Below are 24,698 nucleotides of genomic sequence, written 5' to 3' on the forward strand. Positions count from 1 at the left end.
CAGTAAATTAAGAATGCATGCGATTACTGATGTGTTGTCTACATTACAAATTGTCCACATTAATAATTATTCACTTAGGACTAAATAATCAGACAGTAAATGAAAAGCATGAAATGAAAACTGCACCTTGGATACTGTGTTGAAAACCTTCACTTACTAATGTAATAACTCATGATGGACAGCACATTGAAACATTTTTCACATATATGTTAAAGATTTCATAAATTCCCTTATATTAATGAACATAATTCAAACCGTCTGGCTCGAAAAATGTGCTTGAAAGCACACATAAATCTCTGTATGATTCAGCCCAGCTCCAGCTTTAGAAATACTGAATCAAAGAACAGGCAACCTGAAGGTGGGACTCACTTTGATTTCTCCTTTATTGTGACAGGGAGATTTCACTGGTCATGGGGTTTTATATTTTGAGAGTTTTTACAATGCCAAAAAGAAACAAAAGAAATGGGAATGAATAACTAATGTCACTACTGCTAAACGGGCTGCTATACTCAGGTTTGACGTAAAGTAATTGAGCAATAACAATGCCTGCAACAACATGTAGGACCGCCTTTAGTGCCCTGTTTAAACCAGTCTGCAGCAGCACCATGTGCAATTTCTCTAGTGCTTTCTGAGGTGGAGGGTATGTCAGCGAACAATCCATTGTGACGCTTGAAAGTCTGTATGCTTTTTTCTGCTATTTATACAGAAAGTTTGCCAATATGTTTCAATAATATGCAGTGAGCTGAGTAGTTTGCTGCACAGTTTATGTACGATTAAGCGTTCTTTCAGGTTAGCTCGCTCACCTGATTGTATGTGGAATTAACGGTGTAGACTACCATTTGATGTTGTGTGAATTAATAACATTTATGTTTTTCTTTTCTGACATTTTGGTTTAATTTGTATTAATTATGATTCAGATTAGAAAGAGATCAAATACCCGTTTTGGTTGCTACAAACACAGCTGGCACAACTATCTGTTTTTTGTTGCCACATACATGGCTGGAATTTGTCCCAAGGTCTCCTCAAAAAAATATCTGGTGGTATCAAGCTTACAAAGTCTAGTCATAAACATGTAATGTAAATGTAATATGACATGTATCAAATGTCAATATGGTACATATAATACAATTGCGAACGTATTAGTGGTTTGCAGCAATGGTAACTGCCAACATTTCATCCTGGTGACTGGGCTGTAACCAGTCAAGCAAAGACTGGAGGGAACCAAAGGTCATTTTACACTAGTCTAGATGGTAAAACCTGTGATACCTTTGATGTTAAACACTCTGTCCATTTGAGGAAACAGGAAAGTGACTGGCAGGCTAAGTCCAGTCCATAAAGCATGCTATTGCTATTCATGTGAGGGTCCAGCAAACTAATGCCTCTCATTTGTACCTAAGGCACATCATAAGTGGCAGTCTTTACCCTGACGATCTGGCTCTTTGACTTCAAAGGGTGGCATGAAGAAAGATCCTATTATTCTGCTATAGCAGCAGAAATCATTAGACTCCAAATCTCTCATGTGGCTGTTGAGGAAAGAAAGTGGTGAATTAATGCTTAGCCACTGTACTACTGCTGCGGGCATGTCTTGCTCAGAATATATACAGTATCCCTATGTCTATATATATCTGTAGGTGCACAGAGGGGAGCAGGAGGGAGCAGGAGTTGAAATGAAAGGTTGGATGTGTGAGTGATCCGTAAGAATTACCTTGCAGTTTACTTAGTTTTCAGAAATGAAGCGTTATTCTCCAAAATCAGTGTGGACGAGCATGTGTGTCAGGAAACTGCCCCGCTGGTGTGTCCTTGACCAAGGCACAGAATCCCTGCCTGATGGACCTCCATGTGGGGAGAATTCTTATTTAAGACCAAAAAGCTCAAACTTTATCTCACATCGTCCAGTGGTGAGCTGGTTTCAACTGCATCATTTTTTGCTATTGATAGGTTGTGGGAAAGCCTTGGTTTGCAGTTTGCATCTGTGTTTTTGAAAAAAAATTTCATCGACCCCAGACACAAACCGACAAGTGAATCAGTTTTCAAAAGAAAACAAATGCAAAAGGCTGCATTCATATATATGCAGTCTTGCTTCTCATTCACCCACATTCACACCACGTAGACTTTTGGTTCAGTGTGTTAATCATGGATACTCAAGGATACGTGGCCAGGTGGAGCTGGGGACTGAACCTTCAACCCTTTTTATTAGATTAGTGTATGAACTGCTCTACCTGCTGACCCACAGCTGCCAAAACAACATTATCAAAAGAAGTCTCCAACAGTGTCGAGCAGTAAGCGTTACTTTTTTTTTCTTTACGCTTTTCACTTTTGACAAATAACCTACTTTCTGATCTTAGCACTGTGCAACAACTCAAACCCTTTTACAGCAGACTGAGTGACGTGAGCAGGAGGTGGCACTTCACTGTCAACCATACTGAGAGACACCACACTCCTGATTGATCTGTAAACACAACACAATACTTGGCAGTGGCAACTCAAACCTTTGTATTTCTTGGGCTGAGCAGTTGACGGCCACTCTATAAATAGTATCACAAATGATCCTGTTATTGGACAAGCCTGCAGCAAAATGAGTCATGTGTTTTGTAAGAATATCCTCCAGGTAGTATTTGTTACGTTTAATGTTTGCTCTCCGTGAAATGCAAGAAATAAAAATCAGGCAGTCATTTGTGTTCACTGAAGGCCCCTTACTCTTGTGGATACTCCTTCATCTGCAAATTATAATTATTGATAAATGTGTGATGGGTAATGGGTAGACTGTCAGTGAAACTCAGATGAGCACCATACATGAGCCTCTGTGACATTTGAACTGAAAAGTAGTCACAAACAACCAATAAAAAAGGTTGCTAAACAGTATTTGTGACTATACCTATAAACTGGACATATAACATTAATTATTCATCAATGAAAACATTATGTCTATAAGGATTATGACTGGTCCAAGACCAAGGCTCAATCCTCCACAGTCATCTTCTATTTCATTATCATAATTATGTACCCAAATTTACCTTGCTCCGTCACCAAGTAATTACCGTCTCATAGATTCTCTTTGCTGGGGAACTAAACGAATAAATGATAGATGTGCCTGAAGTTTCTCTCACTGAATGCTAACAAAACAAAGATAATTGTCTTTGGTGCAAAAGAACGAATGTTGAAAGGCAGAGCTCATCTCAAACTGAAATCCAGAAATCGCAAGTCAGAAATCTTGGTGTTATCTTGGACTCAATCAAATCAATTACAAAGTCTGCAAATCAAATACAAAGTAATCCATTCTTTAATTTCCAGCAGCTTAGTTTAGATCTCAGATGTTCTTTGCTGGCTTCCAGTGTGTTAGAGTTCAAACTAGTGCTACTATTGTATTTAATTAGCACTAGAATTGTTTGATGCTGTCCTTCTTTTTTATTTCCATGTGTTACTTAAGCATTTTTAATTGCCTTCATCTATTATTATATATGCCACACAAATAAACCTGCCTTGCTAAGTGCACACAGTATCGTCCTTGCCTTGCCGTCATCACTGTGTGATTTTGTCTCTGCATATTAGTCAACAGTGGGCCTGACGTCCTTCTGTGTTAATGTCAAGTAATGTGACATTTCCTGTGGTGACGCATAGAATGCAGAGAGCTGTCAAGCTCTGCAGGTACATACAGTATACCGTAGGGAAGGGAGCATATCAAAATATATGATCTTACATATAAGGTGACAGAAATGCCTTTCTGGTAGGCAAAATGAATACACTATTTATTAGTTTTATTTATTCATTCTTTTCATTTAAATTCAGTGTTATGTTTAATGCTAAGTGACAAGCCTTTATTATATGTCCATTTCTTTTTGTTCTGGACATAATTGTTGAGTTAACATCAGTATTTAACAAGCACATGCATGCGCTCACACAACACAAGGCCAAGGCCAAGCGTGCACAGACCATCCTGTTGAAGGCAATGGCTTCCTTATAAAAAACAAAAAAAGGGGTGGGGGGCTGAATTGCTAGTCTCAGTGTGCTCAGATTCACAACATGTGTTTTGAATGTGAATACTGCTCAAGTCCTTGCAGCAAAAGAGCTGTATATTTTATTATTTACAGCGTGTATATCTTACACAATACATATAAATGCTGTATCTTATTTACTGTATATTATTGAAGGTTAAGGCTGGAAATATCTTATTATTTCAACATTGTCAAAAAATCCAATTAATTTTCTGTGTATCCAAGGTCTGATGTCTTTTTCCCTTCATGCGATAGACCTCACTGAACCACATTGTTGTGCTGAATGACATGTTGCCTCACCGAGATGAACGTTGGCACTGTAGCATTCACTTGTGCAGTAAGTACAGCGCTGGATTAGTGGACTGTAGCTGTGGTGCGCTCTGTGCTGCCCTACATTACTGGAGTGCTGTTGTCTTAACTGGTCCCAGTGTGTGACCCTGACCCAGGGAAACTACTGGTTGTTATTGTTTTTTCCCATTGTATTGTACATTTTTTGAGCAATCTTCAGCACAGTTGCTTTGGAATTAATAAAGTCCTTTTTTAGATGATCTTCATTAGCGTTGCCAAATATGTGTTTTGATATGAGGCTTACAGTTACAGCCACTTCGATTTTCCCTCCCATCTGACTGGCTTCCAGCTGCCTTGGAGTGCCCTATTCTCCCCCCCCCACAAAAAAACAAAAACAAAAATACATTTCTGCTTGTTAAGAAATTGATATAGGAAGTGTTGAGTTTGTATTAATAAGGTAATGCTGTAACTTTAACAGGGCATATGGGGACAGCGGATCAAAACAGAGCTTTGTTCTGCAGGCTGTAAAAACATCAGATAATGATAATGAGCTGCAGCGACTTGTTACTGATCAAAGTTTTCTCTAGTGGATGTCGATCTGAGTAATATAGCGGCACAACTTCCAACTCTAGTACATCACATCAAGACATAAGCAAAGCACCACTTACTAATCTACTATCCTGGGGCTCCTGCTAACTAGCCACATGCTGCTAGTTTTCTCCAACTAATGTTATACAATTGCCAAATACCAGTTCTGTTGGTTGACACAAAACCAAACCAGCTGAAGCCCCTATAATCATGTGGACATTTTCAAAGCTTCTGTGTAACCAGATCAGTTTTAACTCATGCAAGAGTGATGATGCAGAGGTGAATTGATTAGATGAAGAGCTGCAGGTGTGTGTTGCGGTTTGCAGATCAATAGTCACACCCTTTCCTTTAAGGATGCCCAAAACTTACATCCCGAACCTGAACATGAAAGCCGTTTCAGTCAGATATTCTGCTTCTGTCCTTAATGTGAGTTCACCTGATATCTAGTGTGAGGCAGGAAATTAAGTACAGCCTAATATTCAGCACCTTCTGCTGAGCATATATTGTCCATTTGTTTATCAGCAGTTAGGACTTTTGAGTTGAAACTAAATGTGCTGATCAAAGTTGGAGAACCAAACAGCTGCTGATTAAAACAGGCATTAGGAAACAAACTGGAGTGCTCAGGTCAACTGAATTTAGCTCCTTATTTACCCCTTTAAATCAACAGAAAGTCATTTGCTAACACCTGACAGTGTTGGTCTCTGTAATGAATTGAGAGAATGCAAAACTATTCAGTGCCATTAAATGTACCCAGTAACTGTGCAACAACACGGTGTTGCATGCTGAGTGAATGTGCTTGTCATCAAGGTGTCAACAAGCAGAATGGCAGCATCTCATCCATATTTCAAAATATACTTCTAATCTCAGACTGTACCGAGCAATTACTGCCAAACATAAAAACAACCCGCATTTAGCCGCAAACACATAACTGAAAACATAACTCTGATATTAAATGCATTATGTATCAATCGTCAGCCGAGATGTGAATTAAGCTTCAGCTGATTCAAAATGCAGCACCACTCAGGTTCTCTGCCTCAACTAGCTGGCAGGCTTCATGTTATTAATATTCAGCAGTCAACAGTTGAACGCCAACTGTCATTTTAAAACACAAGGTATAACTTTAGACAAATAGTGGATGTCATGGTTTGGATTCAAATCCCCAAATACTTGCATTGCAAGTGTGTCACACTGCAAGAAATATTGTGAGCAGCAGAAATATCCTTACTACAAATCCAGGAAGAATGTATAAGCTCTTCTGCTACTCCCCGTCTTGCATCTGCAAAGCTGTTGTTGATATTCTTTCCAGGCAACAGCAAACCACCAGGCACCTCCAAAACCATTGAAAAATGCATGACTGAAGCATCATTCACTTCGATCCTCAATTCCTAGCCTACACTACATACCTCCTTTCTGGTAAGTGCACACATACATCATAAGACTGCATAAAACAGCCAAAGGGCTATAAATCATGCAGTAAGACACACTTTCAGCGCTGCAGTCTATATGCTTTTGTCCTTCGTATCCACCATATCTTTCAAGCTATTTTTCATAAGCACCACTCTAATGTATGTGCACAAATATTAGCCCTTCAGTATTGCGACCGACTGATTCTAAAATTAGGGTCTTGTGTATTTATTACAGCAGGACTGGCTATGGATCACTATTTGGAGCTATGGTTGACTGAGCACAAAGTGTGAGCAGAGTTTTACGGTGTAATAGAGTGAGCCTGTGTGTTAGATTGGAGCTTAAGCTTGCTTCAGTTTCTACAGATGCAGCGTTCACAAATTAAATTTGGCTGGATTTCAATTTCCAAATCAATTGGCCTTCTTTTTATCTTTTTCTTTTTCTTTTTTTTTTTTATCATAGCAAGTTGACTGGAAAATATTGTGAGTTTCATTAGTGGAATGAAAACGGAGCAATTCTGCCACAGTCTTTTCAAAAGCAAGCACACGAGGTACATATTGGCTGCCGGAGAGATTGTTGGTAAATTGTTTTGCAGATGACAGGAAGCAAAAGAGCATATCAAAAGCACACATCTCCCTCTCAGAGCACCTTGGTATTGGCCTTCTGTCTGATAGGAGCTCTCCCCTTCCACTTCACTGACTGTCCCCACAAGAGGAGAGCTCTCGGCTCCAACTCCAACCACTTTCCCATTATGCAAATTATTTCCCCGCAGAAAAGCTCCACGCCTGGTGCCCATCAATTCAGCGAGGCCTCCAGTTTGAATACATGCATTTTTTTTCCCTCCTCTACCCCCCACTTCCTCCCTCCATACTTCTGAAAAGAATGTCTATTTCTGATGCACAGCACTGGTGTTCACATTGCTGTGGTGGGGAATAGAAAGAGCTCTTACCCAATCAATTTATACAACCCCCTTTGAAGAGTATGCTTTTTTTCTATGGTGAGGAGTGAAATTATACAAATGTATGGGGAATACCAGCTGTAAAAAAGTAAGTTGTGCTCACACAGCCATGGGTTGTTTGGAATGACATTGCCATTCCCAATGCATACATCGGGCCAGCACATATAAATAAACTTCCCCAAAACATTTGATTAACTTCTGCGAGGCCCTGGAGGTGTGTGGCCTTAAAACCCTCACCATCGTTTAATCCTCTCCTCTGCAGGAAATTCCTAGAGTAAGACCGTAAAAAATATCTTCATCCTCCGAATTGCCATTGGCAATCCATCTGCAAACTCAATACATACTGAGCAGTATTAAGGATGTTTTGTGTTTTGCCACACAGCATATGAAGTTTCCTTCTTTTACAAATCGATGATAGAAAGATATGAGGTTATGTGTTGATTAAATTTGACCATATATGCTGGTGGTGTGGAAGATGAGAATGACTGTGCTGCTTATCTTAAGAGCTTTGTTAGCTTGAGATAATCAACCAATATTACAATAAAACAAAAGTGTTAAGTTAGGATGTAAAGAACTCACTGGCAGACAGCATGAAACGAAGACGCTGTTCGGGGCAAATCTGAAAACTGTTTCATACAACAGTGAAATGAAGTAGAGTCCAATGATGCACTGGCAACACAGACAGAAACACAGAGAAAACACATGGAGCAAAACAGGAAACGCAGGACTGATGGAGGAAAATGGACAAACTGACAAAGAGTGAAGAAAAAAAGACAATCTCCAAATACAGAATGTCTTTTGAACAAATGAAAGCCCGCTCTCCACAGAAACAGGCATGAAAGGGACAAAAGCAAGCAGTAAAAAGTCACAACAACACACATGAGGATGAATCTGCAAGATATAACAGGAAATGACTAACCGAAACCCAGAACCATGCCACAGAGGTGATTTACTTACCCCATCCATACACCCACCAGTGTGTTCAGATCAGTGTTTACTCTGTAATTGTTTTGTTGCAGTAGTAGTAAGGGGTCATTTTTTTTATGGTGTTCGTAACACGTCCCACATCCCTGTTGGCCTTATGGTTGTTTGTGTATTGTTTTTCTTTTTTTGTTATCTAGATTATAATTTTAATCTTGAATTGATTGAATGTAGAGGAAACACTGTTGCAGAATCATGACAGTAGTAGTATCTTGACAATAACAAATCTGCTTCAGTGCGAGCCTGTCTTTTACAGTAATTGGCCATGCTGTAAAAACAACCTCGTATCAAATCATGTGTGAAAACATTCTTACAACAGATGGTAAAAGTTCAGAGTAAGTTGAAACACATTCAGTGAGCTTTAAAACTCAAACCCACCACACAGAGCAGTGTTTGTATGTCTTGGTCCAAACAAGTAATTTTCTCATGACAAATTATCTTGTTATCTTAAGAAATCAGCCCATAACGAGATAAATGTGCCCGTTATCGAGACAACACAAGGTTTGTTATCTGGAGATAGCAAAATAATTTACTTGTGATCTCAAGATAACCACATTAAAAAAATAATAAAAAAATTGCAAGCACAGCCATTCTGGGCTTCTGTAAAGAGAACAATGCAATCTATTGAAAATTGACATGATGTATTTTAAGCATCAAGATTACAGTTGTTTTACCTCACGAACTCGCTCTCTCACGCTAGATTTTTATGCTGGTCTTTGTGTGTAACCAATAACCTCCTGTGTACATAAAGCACAGATATGAGTGTGTTTATATTTCAGATTTTAACCACTGAAGACCAAGGTTAATCTACATCTGCATCTACATCTTTTCAGAATCTCCGTAAGGCTTCATGTGTGAGTTTATAATACAGAACTTGACAAATATGCTGCATTCACAAAAAGAGAATTTTTCAATAACAACTGAAGCTACGTTGGCTGTAATTACCTGCAGGTACAGCAAGATTGAAAACTACCGCTATTAATAATCTTGTTTGAAAATAACTATGGAATACACATCTGTAGTTCTAAACATCTGCGGCTGTTGTAGCAGTCTGACAGTCAATAGCTTTGTCAAACCTCATTAAAACCTTGCTCAGGAACCCTCAGCAAAAACAAAATACACACAGCATGATTTAGGATCTTTAATTCCCATAGCAAAACAGTTCAGGGTCAAACCATGAAGATCCTCACCCAAAAAGTTCAATTTATCTCAGTCCGTTTGTAGTCGGTTCTGGTCTGACCAGTTTCCTGCTCATTAGTCAGCAGTTAAGAGTCAGGCAGGAAGTAGCCACTCTGGAGTTTCTCCATCCAGATGGTGAGAATGGAGATAATTGAGGATGTTCCTGAGGCTTTGGGACGATTTAAGACTCTGCTTTAATGCACACTGTTTTGACTGTGGACCGGAAGTAGGCACAAGCGCAATGATGGACCAGCCTCACAGGATGGATTCTGTCCATTATCCTTCTGGGCTTTGCACTGCTTGTGAAGTCTCATGGGTTAAGCCATATACGTGTGGATATCACTTATTGGATAAATGAAAACATATGTGTTGGCTGTGTTTTATAGTTGCAATTTCACTTCCATTCAGTTGATGTACTGTATTAAAGGAGCCATGCTAGTTTGTTGACGCCATATACTCTTGAGCCAATGACATTGCCGGTGTCTCTATCTGTTTTCTCAAACAGATTTTCTCAGTTTGAAGGGTGACGTATGACGCATAGATTCTATGAAGGTAATTGTCCGAGCCAATATTTTGGCTCAAGCACAAAAGTAAGTTGTCTCATATTTGGTGGACTGTGTGGCTCATCAAACAGTCAGGAAATGTCTCAGAAAATGTTAAATATCGTAAAAATGCCCAAAATATACTGGAGTGGGGATTCAAAGACATCATGATATACTTTTAAATTTTTGCAATGTGCTTGTCAGACTGTGAGTTGTTATTTCACACCAAGGCATATGACAGCAATCATTTCCATTTTAATGCCTTCCCTTTTGAACTTCAGGACATCAGCTGGCATTTAATTGACACAACTTGACAGCTCGCTTCTTTCATGGTCAGCACTGCGCGAAGTCTCTCAACCGTCAAGAAGTGGACACTGCGCTAACTCAAGCTGACAACAGGTTAATTCACGAGATTAGCGATCCCTGGAAGACACCTTACACAGAACTGCTGATCCCTATGCTAACATTTTGTTCCGTGTGTTCTGTGTGTGTGATCTCGCACAGGCTGTCACTGGCAGTGGCTGTGTTTACATTTACTACTTCTCAGAATGCCAGTGATGAAATGTATATTTTTCATCCCATCACAGACAAGGAGATTATCTCTCCAGGTTTATAAAACAAACACATGGCAGATGAAGAGGAGGCATGCCTCTCAATGAGTGAGTGGCCCCTGCTATTTCCTTGTGATTCACCAGAGATTAGAGTGATTACAGTGTGACAGCTGTGTAATTACATGGGAAGCTCCCAACAAGTGAGTAGATGACATGTTTGAACAGCTGCAAACAGTGACATTGTCCCTCTGTCACTTTAATGTGTATCATTCCATGATTGTGCACGTGAGTCTGAATTCATTTGTGCTGTGGCCAGCAGTTTTACAGACAGGTGATGTCTTGCAAGACTTTGTGCCATGAGAGGTTCCAGTGTAGGAAAATGGTGGAGTGGTGGTGCGTGGGTACATCCCATCACAGTTGTTTCATTCAATTTGGAGTTGGATGCCTTGAAAAATCTCAGTAGCTAACATTTTATTGGCATCATACACTGATAAGCCACAACACTTAAAGGACAGACCTATAAGGTAACATTGATAACATTGATCAACTCATTATAATGCAGTTGTCTGGGGAACCTTGTGTCCTGGCATTCATGTAGATGCCTTTACATGCACCAAATGGCATTGACACCAAGCAGGACAATGCACCTTACCACACCGCAGTTACTTCTCAAGAATTGCCCCAGGAGCAGGAAACAAAGCTGAAGGGTCAACCAAGTTCCCCAGATCCCACTTTGATCGAGCATCTGCGGGATGGATTGGAACAAGTCTAATCCATCGATGCCACCTTGAAGTGCACAGGCCTCAAAGAATCGACTGCCTATGCCTTGGTGGCAGACTCCACGGGACTCGTGAGGTCAGAGCCAAGTCCGATCCACAGTTGAGGCTTCCATGGATTGGAATTGTTCCAGCATGTTTCACAAAGAATTCGGAGGCCAGGGTGATGCCTTGACCTTTCTTTCCTGAGCAGTTTTTGCAGTGTGGCAGGGCAAATTGTCCTGCTGGTGGGGCACAGCCATGTGGGAGTGCCACTGTCATGGGGAGGTGTACCTGCGCTTGGGTGGGTAACGTGCGTCAAGTGACATCCACGTGAATGTTAGGACCCATGGTTTCCTAGCAGAACATTGCATTGATCTGAGATTATTAATGTTGGACAATTTACCCGTTAGTGGTTTTAATGCAGTGGCTCATCAGTTTCACTTGTGACCTCTCTGTTTACACCTAGATATCAAACTTTAGTTTTTCTTTAGGCCGCGCACCAAAGTCAAAGAAGTGATGAAACGTTAAAGCAACATGAGGTGAAAGCAGGCTGTTCGCTTCAGCTCTGCCATGAAGCAACGCAGGTCCTCCCTCAATCCAGCTCACTACTGCGGTTATGAATATGATTATGTCTGCTCTTGGTTATTTTTGTGATTATTTTCACATGAAACGAGGTGTCTAAATAAGAATGTATTGAAATGGAAAGCGGTCTTGACTGCAATATGATACATTAATGATTCACTGAATTTGTGATCGAGGATTGCTTTGGCTAAATTTCCCCAGTTTCTTCCCTCCTTTCGCCTTCTGCATGTCAAGCAGAAATTGCTGACAGCAGGCCGCCTCTCTGGGCGTAGCTTTCAGGTTTTTATTTAACACGGTCACGCTACGAGGACATCCCTATGGATTTATAGCGCTGGTGCGGGATGTAACAAACAATGGCAATAAACAAGAAAACAGAAGATGTGACTTGTTTTTAGAGGTGAAAGTGAGATGTGTAAACTTAATTCGCACCTCCGTGGACTCAAGATCAGTTTGCGCTTTTCAGTAACTCCTTCGGCTGATTTTACCTTATATTGATGTGCAGGATCTCCAGGTACAATTACCCTCATAATCAGACCTCGGAACAAATTTTCTGTTATTAAATTATTTCTTGATATAGTTTAAAGATGATCACAACCCCACAATAATTTAGCAAGAGTTAATTGAAGAAGATAATTAGGTCCATCTTACAGTACGTTTAGGCTGTCAGGAAATTGAAATGCTACCTTCTGAAACAGAGCTTGAACGGTCCTTGGCTGCATTTAACCAATCTCTTGCCGCTTCTTAATTTTAAGAAATGATTATTTTCTCTCTCTTTTTTTTTTTTTGTCAGTGCCATTTAATCCCTCTGAGGCTACGGGATCTATTTTAACCTGTTGTGTAACACAAGGCGCAACTTTAAACCACTGAAGCAGTATTTTTCTGGAGCAGCAAGGTCTCTCCCCCGCCTGCATCTATTTGGCATTTTGGTGACTCACCATGAAAAGCAGCGCGGCGGGGGTGCATTGTTGGCACTTCACTACAGTTCTGGTGTCATTTTGCAGCATGAGCTGCATGCCTTCTTGGTCCAGGTCAAAAGGTCAACAAACAGGCAGCAACTGTGTTCTGCGCGATTTTCCTCACTTTAATTGGTGGAAACGTACTTACACAGAACCCACCAAAATAACACAAACTCTCTCCATGCATATTTAGCTTGTCAGTTTCATTCTCACAATACATTCATCAACCGGTAGACACATCGAAATGCATGGCAAAAATACAATTTCATAGAAATTATGGCAATAATGCTAGGAAGGCAGGGTAAAGAATTTATGTCTATTCTTATCAGCATCCCTCATTCTCTTTCCTGTTCAGCTGATCAACTCCTTTTACAGACATCTGAAGGTGACAGGTAAGTTTTCCATCTGCAGTCCCTAATTTGAGTGACACACGTTGAGTTGTGCGTGCCACATCCAGTGTGGTTAACTTTATTAAATCACACACAGCCACAGCAGGCTGCTGCAGAACAAAGACGATAACATCTGTGCCCTTATGCACATCAAAGTAGTCGCTTATATTGACACAGCCTGCAAGATTATGTAGGGAAAAAAACAACAGGTGTGTGTGTGTGAGACACAAGACACAATGGTCACTAAAGACTCCATAAAGTCAAACATTTGCCCACTTGTAGATTAGCTGCCATAAATAAGCACAACAGGCCCATCAAACTTTGGATGGCTCTGTGTGCCAAAACAGTTTCCACTGTAAACTAAAGTCTACAGTGAGGCAGTACTTCGGCACAATGTTGCTTTGAGCTTAATGCAAACACCAGCTTGCTAACATGCTAACATATCATTTTTCAGCAGGTATAAAGTTTCCCTGTGTTTTAGCTTGCTGATAGTTTTTTAAGTACTTAACACAACAGGACAAATGATTGTTAGTTCTTTAGGTATTTAGTCATACATAAAAATATTTGACAAATTAAATTTTTTATCTGATGCTGGCAGTGGATGAAAAGTCAGGAGATCAAAAATATTAAAATTCATATTCTGGGCGCCTTGACATTTCCTAGTAATCCAACCAATAGTTTGAAATATTTCATTAACAACCAAAAATGCATCTGGCCAGTGGCACGAGAGAAAAAGTCAATGGATAACCAAAGTAATTAGAATTCCTCTTGGGAATGGATGGATGGCCATGGATTTCATGGCAATTCATCTAATACATTTTGAGATATTTTTAACTGGACTGCAGTCGTAGTAGTGGGCTGACTGACTGACTGAGTGACTGACTGATTGACTGACAGACGGTGACATTCTTGGAGCCATGCTGCTAATGAAATGTTCTTGGTAAAATCTTGTGCTGACATAATGTAGATTTGGGAAGCTGTACATTTGCGATTGCATCTCTGAATGTCTTCAAACAACCAAAGATTTGCTGATCTGGACCTTTTTATTCTTATAGAGGATTTTCTGCTGCTGTTTGTTTTAAAGCTAACATTTCTCTCTCTTGTTTGATCCATCTGTCTTTATTTATCACACGCATTGCAACTGACTTCTCAGTCTGGATCTGTCGTCTTACAGACTGTGATCGTTTTATGCCCACAATCTGTCGAGCCACGTTGTGACAAACGTGATGGCTAATGTCTACTGTCTGTTCGGGGTGGTTTTCTGTGTGTCTGTGTATGTAATAAAGGCTAACACATTTGTTCTTATTGGCCTCCCTAATGGAGAAGCATAGCCGAAAATATGAAAGTCTGTCAAAACAACAGTAGAAAAAGATCCCTCTTCTCCGTCGCACACTGCCTTCGCCGATCCCCCTCTGCCACATCAGTGCTAAACTGTCTCTTGTGGACCCTCTCGTACAGCACAACCCCCGCTATCATTTCTCTTTGGCAGTCATTTTGTCTTTTGAGCAGGAGATGGGCAATTGCCATGATGAACCTGTTGTCATCCGGAACAGACAAAAGTGTTTGTTGGCTGTGGGGCATTCAAAGATAAACATCCTGTTGTCTTCATCCTGTCTTGGGTGTCACAGAATACAAACAAATTATCATTTCGCAAATGTAAAAGGTGTTTATGTAAAATAGACGTAATCATGCCCCACTGTTTCTGGGTCTGTCTTTGTTAGTCAGACATCTGAAGGATAAAACTATGTTCACTCGCAGCTTTTCTATAAGTAGTCGCACTGCGGGTATAAGTCTGCAATTGGGCAACTATGTCGATCAGCTTTCTCTATCCAACAGTGACCGCTGAGCTATGAATCTACATGCTAAAGAATGGAAAGTAACCCTAATCTGCCCATAACTATATGACTATATATTGAAATGAAAAGAAGGAATTTTGTATCATTTTCATAACGGCGTTTGGATGATTCTTGGGCGCCTACACCAATTAGCATTACATTTGAAAAAAAAACAGTCATTAGCTATGACTCTATCTGAAGTGTGTCCTTTTATTTTGTAAGGGCATTTCTTTATCAAACGTCAAACAATGTAAATGTGTTGGGTTTTAGTACATACATCTGCCATAGACTACAGTAGAGCTGGCACGAAAAAATTTGGCACCAGAAATGTTGGAATGATGATAAACATCGTATCCTTATTTTGTTTTCAGTACTTTGCATTAAGCAGTAAATACAAAGTACAGCTGATACTGATCTGAATGTCATTCATTTTTAGCATGAATGAAAATATTTGACAAATTGAATTTTTTTTATCGGATTATGGCCGTGGATGAAAAGTAAGGGGATCTGGGGGCCTCAAAATTTCCCAGCAATCCTCCCAATATTCTAGTCTGGCTGGTGGCACTTAAGATAAAGTCAAAGGATAACCAAAGTAATTAGAATTTCCCTTTGGAAAGGATGGATGGCCATGGATTTCATGACAACTTATCTAATGCATTTTGAGATATATTTTTTTTTATTTTTATCTGGACTGAAGTAGTGGGTTGTCTGACAGTCAGCCCACTTCAGACCACCTTAGATGATTGTGATTGGTTTAAAGATATGAAAACAAGCCGGAGTGTATTTCTTTTCCCCTTCTCCCTCAACTGATATGAGAATTGGTGCTGCCAGACCTTTCTACAACACAAGCTCTCTGGAGACAGGTCTGGCTATGTGAGACTTCTAGATAAGTAACGACTAGTTTCTTTTAAGATAGAAAGAGATTGATACCTTGACATTATGTGGGTTGGTTGGTTTACTGAGAAATGAAAGTCTCTCTAAATCACCACAGCACCGACATTGAAAATGTGGAAGTTAATAAAGATGATAACTTCTTACTTTGGATAAAAAAAGATTCAGGTAGAGCTAACTCATGGGTCGATTTAATAAAAATATAAAAATACAGTCTCTCAGAGAATGCTGTAAGTGCTTAGGTAGTGCTCGATGTGAAGCTGCTGTATGATGTAACTCCGGCTCAATTCACTGTTTCTGCTGAGGCAATGGATGGAACCAGAACCGCGAGAGGTAGATGAGAAGCCATCACTGGCCACTAGAGCAAAGCAGAAAACTTGATAACGCCGATATGCCCCTTCAAACAAGAAGCCATAGTTCCTGAGAGAAGTTTCAAAATCACACACACACACATAGAAAAAAGCTGTTTTTATGTTTGTTGTCCCCTCAGGATCCTGAACCATTTAGCCTCACAGAAAATGTGTTTTGATATATTTTGAAGCAGCGTTAATTTCTTTTTGTTCACAACATGAAATATGAATTGTGTGTATGTGTTTGAAGTCTGCTTGGGACGATGTTCCGTGTGCTTTAGATCTTTTTTAGTGCCTGTTTGTGTCTGAGCACAGCTTTAGTGCTACGGGGATCAGAGGGCAAGAGTCTTCAGTGCTGTACATAAAGGCGTGATGTGCACTTTTCATAATGAATGGGACGAGTGCTGCTTGTAACGCTTACGTGTGTGTTTGTGCATGAATAGTAGGTTTAATTGTATGGGAGTCTCCCAGTGTGTTTGCATCAATACTGTATTTCCATCCTCTGTGTGTGTAGTGCTCGATGTGAAGCTGTGTGTGTGTGTGTGTGTGTGTGGTGCTGCAGCGAGCAGAAGCAGGACCACTGGGCTGGGGCTGTGCTGCTACAGTGGTAATGAGCTGCCTGGTGCCTCAGCATTTCTGATGAAGTCTTCCCTGTGATCACTTCTCTATCTAATCCCTGTCGGCCAGGTTCCTAGCAGCCTGCCTCCCATTAGTACAGCCACTATCTAATGCACGCCGAGGAACTCTCACATTAACTCTCTCCTCTCCGGATTAATAAAAAGCGTCTCTCGCACACTGGGGCTTTGCATGCATTTACATGCTAACAAACCTGTTGTAAAACATGATGCGCATTTCGCGCCGCCTAATGAGTTCTACATACAATACAGAGAGTGAGAAAGAAGAGGTTCATGGATGGATGGTGATTTTTCTTCTACGGGCTCTGATTTCATGGGTGTGTAAGATCAGATCTTATGGTGATATGGATTAACTTGTGCCCCCTCCTGCTGCGTTGCATCTCCCAGGGCCTCTGCAAAGGCCCATCCGTATGCCACTGTATCCGCGGATCCCTGTGTCCTTTCTCGCGGGCTGAATTATTCATGTACCAAAGCCACTGCTCATATCTGTGGAGGCAGCAGCTTCCCTGCGTTATGAGCCTGCAGTAATGTGACTTTATAGGGACCAAAGCTCCCTTTACCCGACCAGCCAATCCCACATTCTTTACTCTCTGCCTGAGACTCTCTGGTGTCTCCCTCCCCCTTTACCTCTCTGTTCCATTTTTCAATCCCTTCCTCTATCCCCCCTCCTCTCTCTCTCTGTCTCCGTCAACTGTGTCCTTCTCCCACTCTCTAACTTTATAAGGACAGACACTTTATACCTCTTGCTTACAGGTTTTCTTTTCTCCCCCTCTAATATAGCAATCCCCTTTTTTCTTCCCCTACAGCCGCTGGCAGTCAAACAAAAGCCCTCTCCCACATATCTCTGAAGCCCTTTCTCCACCTCAATCTTTTCTACCACACACTCCCTGTTCTAACCCTTTCTGTATGTCAGTCTCCTTACTTCTCTCTGAGCAGTCAGTGTTCATCCTAAGAAAAATGCTGGCCTGCAGTATTATTGCAATATGGCCAAGTGCAATTTCCAAATCATACAAGATGCCCTGTTTAGTTGTTTGCAGGTGTTTTTTTTTTTTTAGATATGTAGTAATGATACACAATGATATTGATGTAACAGCTGATTACAATGTTTTTTGTTGCTCACAGCAAAGTGCAGCACAGATTGAGTCTAGTTTTCAGTTTTTAATTTTTAATTTTTTATTTGCTGTTTTAACGATTGTGTTGCCACAAACTGGGCTAGTTTTTGAGTTAAAGCAACAGTCTGTAAGGCATATTTATTAATGTATGCCCATTTATTCAACAGTGTGAATAGTGTACACTAGGTCCATTTATTTCTCATTGACCTTAATTGCTGTACAGTTGTACAAAACACTTTCTTTCACGATCCCTGTGGGAAGAGATTACATTTATTTTCTTGTTTTGAAACTTATAAAATAGGTCAGATTTGCCCTTGTTAAGTCTTTTTTCTGAGGATTGTTTTAGGGAGATCATCACCCAAGCCTGTTAATGTCAAATTAATTTACAGATTTGTTTGAAAATGTTACATTTACATAACTAAAGACCATCTTGGGGTGGGATCATACATGCCACAACACACCCGTCTTCAAACTTGGTCTTCATTTTTATCTCAACTGCCAACCATTGCTTAGATTGCGGCCATTTCTGAACTCAGCCTTCATTTTGATCTCAACCGTCTGTGCACAGACAGACAGACATATAAACAGATTGTTGTAGATTAAGTTTGTGTTGATCCCTCATCTCCAGCATCGCTCTCCTGTACCTTGTTGGACAGTTATTAAAATGGGATCAAATCTGATGCGGCAGAACCAGAGATATAATCTTTTTTATAGGGCTGCAACTAAGTTATTGTTTAGTTAGCAATTACTGTTGGTCTCCAAATAGTAAAAAAGATATGGATTAAAAGCCCAACCTCTCAGACGTATAGGTGAAGTCCTCCTTTTGTCAGACCACAACTCTCAAACCCAAAGATACTCGGTTCACAGTCAAGTAAAACAAACCGTAAACGGGAGAAAAGTTGCAAAATAGTTCTTTGTCAAAAACATCCAAGATTTTTTCATTTTGCTTGAGGCAATTCAACAGACTTCACACGGCTCCTTCAGGGACCACAAAAGCCTTTATACACTTTTTTCACACATGCAGTAGTCGTCCCAAAGACCAGTAAACAGATTTTGTTCCCCTTTTTTAATAACGACAACCTATTTCAAGATGAACACAGTGCAGTTTACGGAGCTTGCAACTGTGTGCCTCACAGAGAAAACTAATTGAACTGTAGCTTTAACAAATACTTGTCCTAACATTTTTCTGAACTAATGTTTTACCTTTGTAGTTGCACAAAGTAACATATTCGTCTTATCAGTTTCTTTCACAAACACCGTGAATTTGTGAGAGCTTCCTTGTCAGGAGCTGACGATCTGATCTCAGATGTTGGAACGATCTCGAAAATTGAGCTTGCAACTCTGTGACCAAACAACAATATCATAACTTTGAGGACAAAATGGAGGCAATAAATTCTTCTGCGACGTGATCTCTTTCAGTTCTTGCTCCCTGGGAGATGCTATGAAAAATTAAAAGGGTACGATTTATAATTCATAAGCTAATATGTAGAGGTGACACATAAGTTAGTGATTGTCCCAGACGTGTCATCATTCATGGGGAAAAACATATTAACTGTTAATATGTTGCTATGGTATCTGTTTCTTCTGCCCAGTTATACAGGCCCACACATTTTCTGCTCTTTCAGAGTATTTCCTTAATCTAAATGACATTTCAACAGTTGTCATTTTCTGTATTCAACTTTAGCCTACACCCTGAATATTCAGTGAAACCAAAAGACATGAAGACATTCACTGAACCGTATTAGAAATAAAAACAGTCTTAGAAAAATCAATAGGCCCGTGTAATAAAAACATGAAAGGAAATAAAAGTGCAAAATGCTTTTTTATATCCTATTTTTATTAAGCCGATAAAACAGCTCAAGAGAGTGGAGGGAGCGAAAATAGGATGATGTGTTCTAATGAAGATGTCTTTATTTCGGTATTGGCGCCCTTGGCTTTCCCTTTGCGGAATCTATGTCTTGTAGCTTGATTTTAACATCGTTAAGATTTGATTTCTTTGTATTAGCTCTTTGGGCATTTCGCGAGTCATAGAAATGTCTCGGCTCCATTTACCACATTGTCACACGCAGAGCGAGGGGTCCCTCAGAAATAATTAGTTTGTTACATGCTGTCAGGGCCAGTAATGCAAATCATGGTCCAACATCTTGTTATGTGTTAATTTATCGATCCAGTCAGGGAGGATAACATCTAATTTACTAATGGAGGCTGATTGAACAGTACACCTCAGAGGAGAGCGAATGTGAGCGAGCAGGAGACACAAAAGAGACCACAGCTCTACTCTCAGCCAGCTGGACGATTTTTTTTTTTTCTCCTACTAGGTTATCTGAACAGCTTGCTAATAGAAATTCTTTTTTCCCTCACATATTGGAAAGATATTCATCACGCTTCTTTCAGTGAGCTGATGCAGTAATGCATTTTGGACAGACCAATTCTCCTGGAAGCTTAGCAAGAATAATATGTTCCTCTCGATTATTTTTTTTGCCCCCATTTTTTTTTTTTAGATGTAAGGTGGTGAAGATTTTGCGCTGTGTGTACCATGACTCGCTGCCTTTTGGGGTTAAAATTTCAAACAACAGCGGTGCTTATGTTGCTCTGTACAGATGCTACAAATCCTGAGGAGTCAGAGTTTTCTAATTGTGGAAAGACCTGCCAAGTATCATCACCGAGCTTTGATATCAGTCCCAGTGGTAGTTTCACCTCAAGATGATGTGTCTGCCAAAGTGTCAGACATACTGGTGGACTGATTTAAAACTGTGAGACTATACTGTATTTTATTGCTTTCGAGACAAGATATTTTTCCTCTGAGAGATTCAAAGACTTTCTCAGACGGTTCATGGTTTGCTGTAATAAGGCAAAGTACAACGTGTTGTTAAAGGAGTTCTCTTTTGCAGAGAACAATTTATAGATGTAAATACTTAATGAAACATAATGTAATATTGAATCAACCTGTGTTTTATTCTTGATAATGGGAGCAAGGCAAGCAACATAACTCACTCGCCATAACAGTGGACAGAGTATAAATCCTGCTGTAGGTGGAGAAGGATGTTGCTTGTGTGTTGGTATCAGAATAGGATCTGGATGCAACATACTTCAGGTGCAGATAATTGGGTTTATAAAGACCATGCTATTCGGTAATTGAGTCCCATGTGGGTAAGTGAGGCAAGTGGTTGTATTCGCTTACCCAAGAAGAATGGTGTGAACCAGGAGGGAGTTCCATATTAGCTTTTAATCTGATAGGATAATGGAGGAAAGTGGGATAATATTAATGGAGAGATTAGAGGAGGAAACAATGATTGACAAAGAAGAATGAAGTGTGAACTCAGTTTCCCACAGGTTGACAAATTAATTTTGGTGGTGGGTGATGTGATGTGTGACAATTCGGTGTGTGACTGTACTGTGATGGGCTGAATAATCATAAACTAGTCAAACAGAAGTTTATGAATAATTATCTTTGGCCTATAAGATACTGCACACATCGACATGGCCACAATTGTTCAAATGTCTTCCTGGTTCTTCAGGAATTGTTCATTTCTTTAATGTCAGAAGAAAGCATGCACACACTCACTGGTTAAGGTTGACTGCTTTCTTGCATGTCACTCAGTTTATGAGCTGATGTTGTGAATTACTAAGCACATCTTGAATCTGCCAACTTTGCCCAGGATGGTGGAGTGTGTGCGTCATGTAATGACAATTGCACATCTTGATATATCAAAAAGCAATTTGAATTTGCTATAGTAGTTTCTATATTCTGTTTTATTGGTCACATTACGGTTACTTCAGTAAATAGAGAAAGCACCCTCTCAACAACTAAATTCTAATCACAAAAAAAAGGATTTGGATCCTACACTTAAACACATTACAGTTAACTTTTAACTGGTCTCAATTTAATACTAATCCCTCTATATGACCTACAGTATATAAGCAGATGAGGCTATCTGTGAGAAGACTGGCTATTTTATTATTCTGTTGGGTATATTATCTACACTATATATTTAATAAGATGAGCCTATAAAATGTTCATCTCTAAAGTAAGAACTAACTACAGCTAAAGTAGAAATGTCCAGGAAGAGTGAAGCAGAACTAAGTGGAAAACTCATGCAAAGTACACGAACCTCTGAACTGTAGGTCAGTGCAAAGCTTAAGCAAATCCAGTTTGTTGCTTTCCACCTCTGTGAGTTAAGATGATAATAAACAAGTGTTAATTTGCAATACGTTGCAAACAAATGTGGCAAGCTAGTGCGTTCATGTGTGTATATGTATTATGCCCCGGCTTGTAATTGGCCATTTCCACTATCACACCCTCTTTTAGCCAAGTGGCATGAACAGAAATACACACATGCACACACACTTGACCTCCCATCCCAAAGCTCAGCCTCCTGGGGTGAAATTGTGGCTGCTGAAGAGTCGGGACACTTTTGAAGGACCTATACAGCTGCTGGTCGCAGTCTGACACACCTATATCCAATTTGTCAGTTTAATGTGGCTGGTATTAAATGACTATTTAAATATTAAAGGGGTTGACTGTATTGATAAACCCACAGAGAAATATCATCGGACTCTGCAGTTCCCCTCGTCACTCTGAAGCTTTATAGCGTTATTGTTTTGGTTTTATGAACGGCAACTTTGCTGGTTTGGGTGACTCACACTGCTCTCCTCAGTGCCGCAGATGGGATCAAACTACAGACATAGTTAGCAACTAGCTGATGAACATAGTGAAGCATTTTTCAGCTAGATATCCCTGGCAGGAAATGATGCACACCACACGAGCAATAATGAGTAACTAACATTCATCAGCATGTGAAAATAAATTCAAATAAATGGTAAAGTTGCTCATTATCAGCTAGATGAGGCGACTGTTCAGCAAACATTTGCCATATCAACTATACAAGATGATATTATGTTATGTTTACATGAGCAGCCCTCATGTGGCTGGAAAATCACTGAATGCAGGTTTTTCGTACCTAACAAAATCTTAAATCTTCTTTCAGATACAATGTAAGTTGATTCCAGAAAACAAATGCTATGCCAAGCCCACCAACTATTGCATGCTCTTTCTAGCTGCTCTTATCTATGAACATTTTCCAACCAAAGCCCCTGAGTGACGCTCTTTCCTTTCATGTCTGCTGGAGCTCTGCTGGCTGCTTCATCTGCACTCGTTTCACTTCCTTTTTTCTTCCTCTCTGTTTGTATCTGAGTATTAAGGAGGCTTGCAGTGCCATCCCTGCTCTGTCCAGACATCCTGACCCTCCTTACTGCTGTGTGGCACAGCGCTCCTCGTTGGCTCGTTGTCTGCAAATGCCAGAACCGTTTTGTGCCTTAGGGAGTATGCAGAGATCAAATGGCCACAATTCAGTGTTGTGAACCACAGAAGAAGGAGAATGTCAGCAGAGGTCTCCCCTGAGCACACTGTGTGCCAGGATGAAGAGGCTTGCTGATCACTGACTGATAGAGGTCTCGAGGATAACACCTGTGCTTTTCTCATTGATATTGGCGGTGTCCCACTGACAGCTAGACTTTGTTTGGGACGTGCTGTTGTGATTTGCCTGTCTTATTCCAGTGTCTGCAAAAGAGGTTTTTCCAATGAGAAATTGTTGCAGGGGTGTGGCATACTATTACCCTGCTTACATTCTTTGAAATAATGTCAGGCTAGTTTTTAAATAAAAGCTGAGGCGTGCATTAGTTTAAAGCAAGTCTCCCACCTAAAGCACATGTGTAAACAGCTATCATAAAGCCACATGACACTAATGATTAAAAAAAAAAAAAAAAAAAAGAGCCATCTTTTAATGTGTTGTTTGCATGCATGAAGGCTTTTGCTAAAAGAAATTATTTGCATTTAATTAACCATGAATACACATGGGCCAGAGAAGAACAAAGAAGCAGCGACATGAATTTTGGAATCCAGCCCCTGATGGGTCGGTGCCTGTATGAAGCTGAAATTTTATGCTTGCATAATGACACTTACAGCACCATGTTCACAGAGATGAATATAGCCCCATGCTTCCAAATCATTTCCGTTGCCATGGGGATTAAAGCTTTTTGCACACTTCAGTGAGAGTGGCCATACTAAACGCTTACACAAGATACTGTTGTTGTTACATAAGAAACACAAACACTTTGCAAGGCTAGCCCGTTTTAGGTGTTGATAAGCCATCGTCTCTGAGTGCATCGGTACGTGGGCGGCGTGCAAACAAACCTTGTGCAGGAACCGATCGAACCTGCACTGTCAGCACACATGGGACTTCCTGGACGGGCAAAGCTGCCTCCCTGATTGGCTGTCAGTCAGCGTCAGTCACTCAGAGCTCAGCCATCAGTCATATGGAACGCACACATACAAAGAATGAATCGGGGCTTCAGAGAAGCCAAATTATTTGCAAGTAAATTGCAAAACTCTCATTCAGAGAGAATTACCCCCGGGAATGGATTGGGAATGGTTGCCTGAGCTCACAACTGTTCCGCAGCAGCAGTTTACTTGTTGAAATGTGAGATGCTCATTAAGCCTAGGATTCCCTGATGAGACAGTTTAATTACATGCCATTGGGACTTGTGCAAGTGGTAGAGCTGCCATTGCAACTTTTATTAGCACTGTGAACCAGCAAAACACCAGTTCTTTATAATGTCATTGTTTTCATGGGCTTGCAACAGGCTGTACAACAGTGTGGGTCATAGAAGGTATACGCACATAGTATGTACGGCTTTTATTTTGGGAA

At 40.3% G+C, this 24,698-nt stretch overlaps 1 protein-coding gene across 13 annotated transcripts in view; it reads left to right on the forward strand.

The window, feature by feature from the left end:
* Nucleotides 1-24,698, forward strand: part of LOC119012389 (MAM domain-containing glycosylphosphatidylinositol anchor protein 2-like) — a 254,941-nt gene that overhangs the window by 23,425 nt on the left and 206,818 nt on the right. Inside the window, exons 1-2 of one of the 13 annotated variants that reach the window (XM_037086155.1) lie at nt 1,788-2,279; nt 6,175-6,281. The exons of the other annotated variants lie outside the window; for them this stretch is intronic. The gene's annotated coding sequence lies outside the window, so the exon portion shown is untranslated. Of the gene's footprint in view, nt 1-1,787; nt 2,280-6,174; nt 6,282-24,698 lie in introns of those variants that run through there. 13 annotated transcript variants of the gene reach the window in all.

The sequence above is a fragment of the Acanthopagrus latus genome, chromosome 22 (assembly GCF_904848185.1).
Source record: "Acanthopagrus latus isolate v.2019 chromosome 22, fAcaLat1.1, whole genome shotgun sequence".
Taxonomy (NCBI): domain Eukaryota; kingdom Metazoa; phylum Chordata; class Actinopteri; order Spariformes; family Sparidae; genus Acanthopagrus; species Acanthopagrus latus.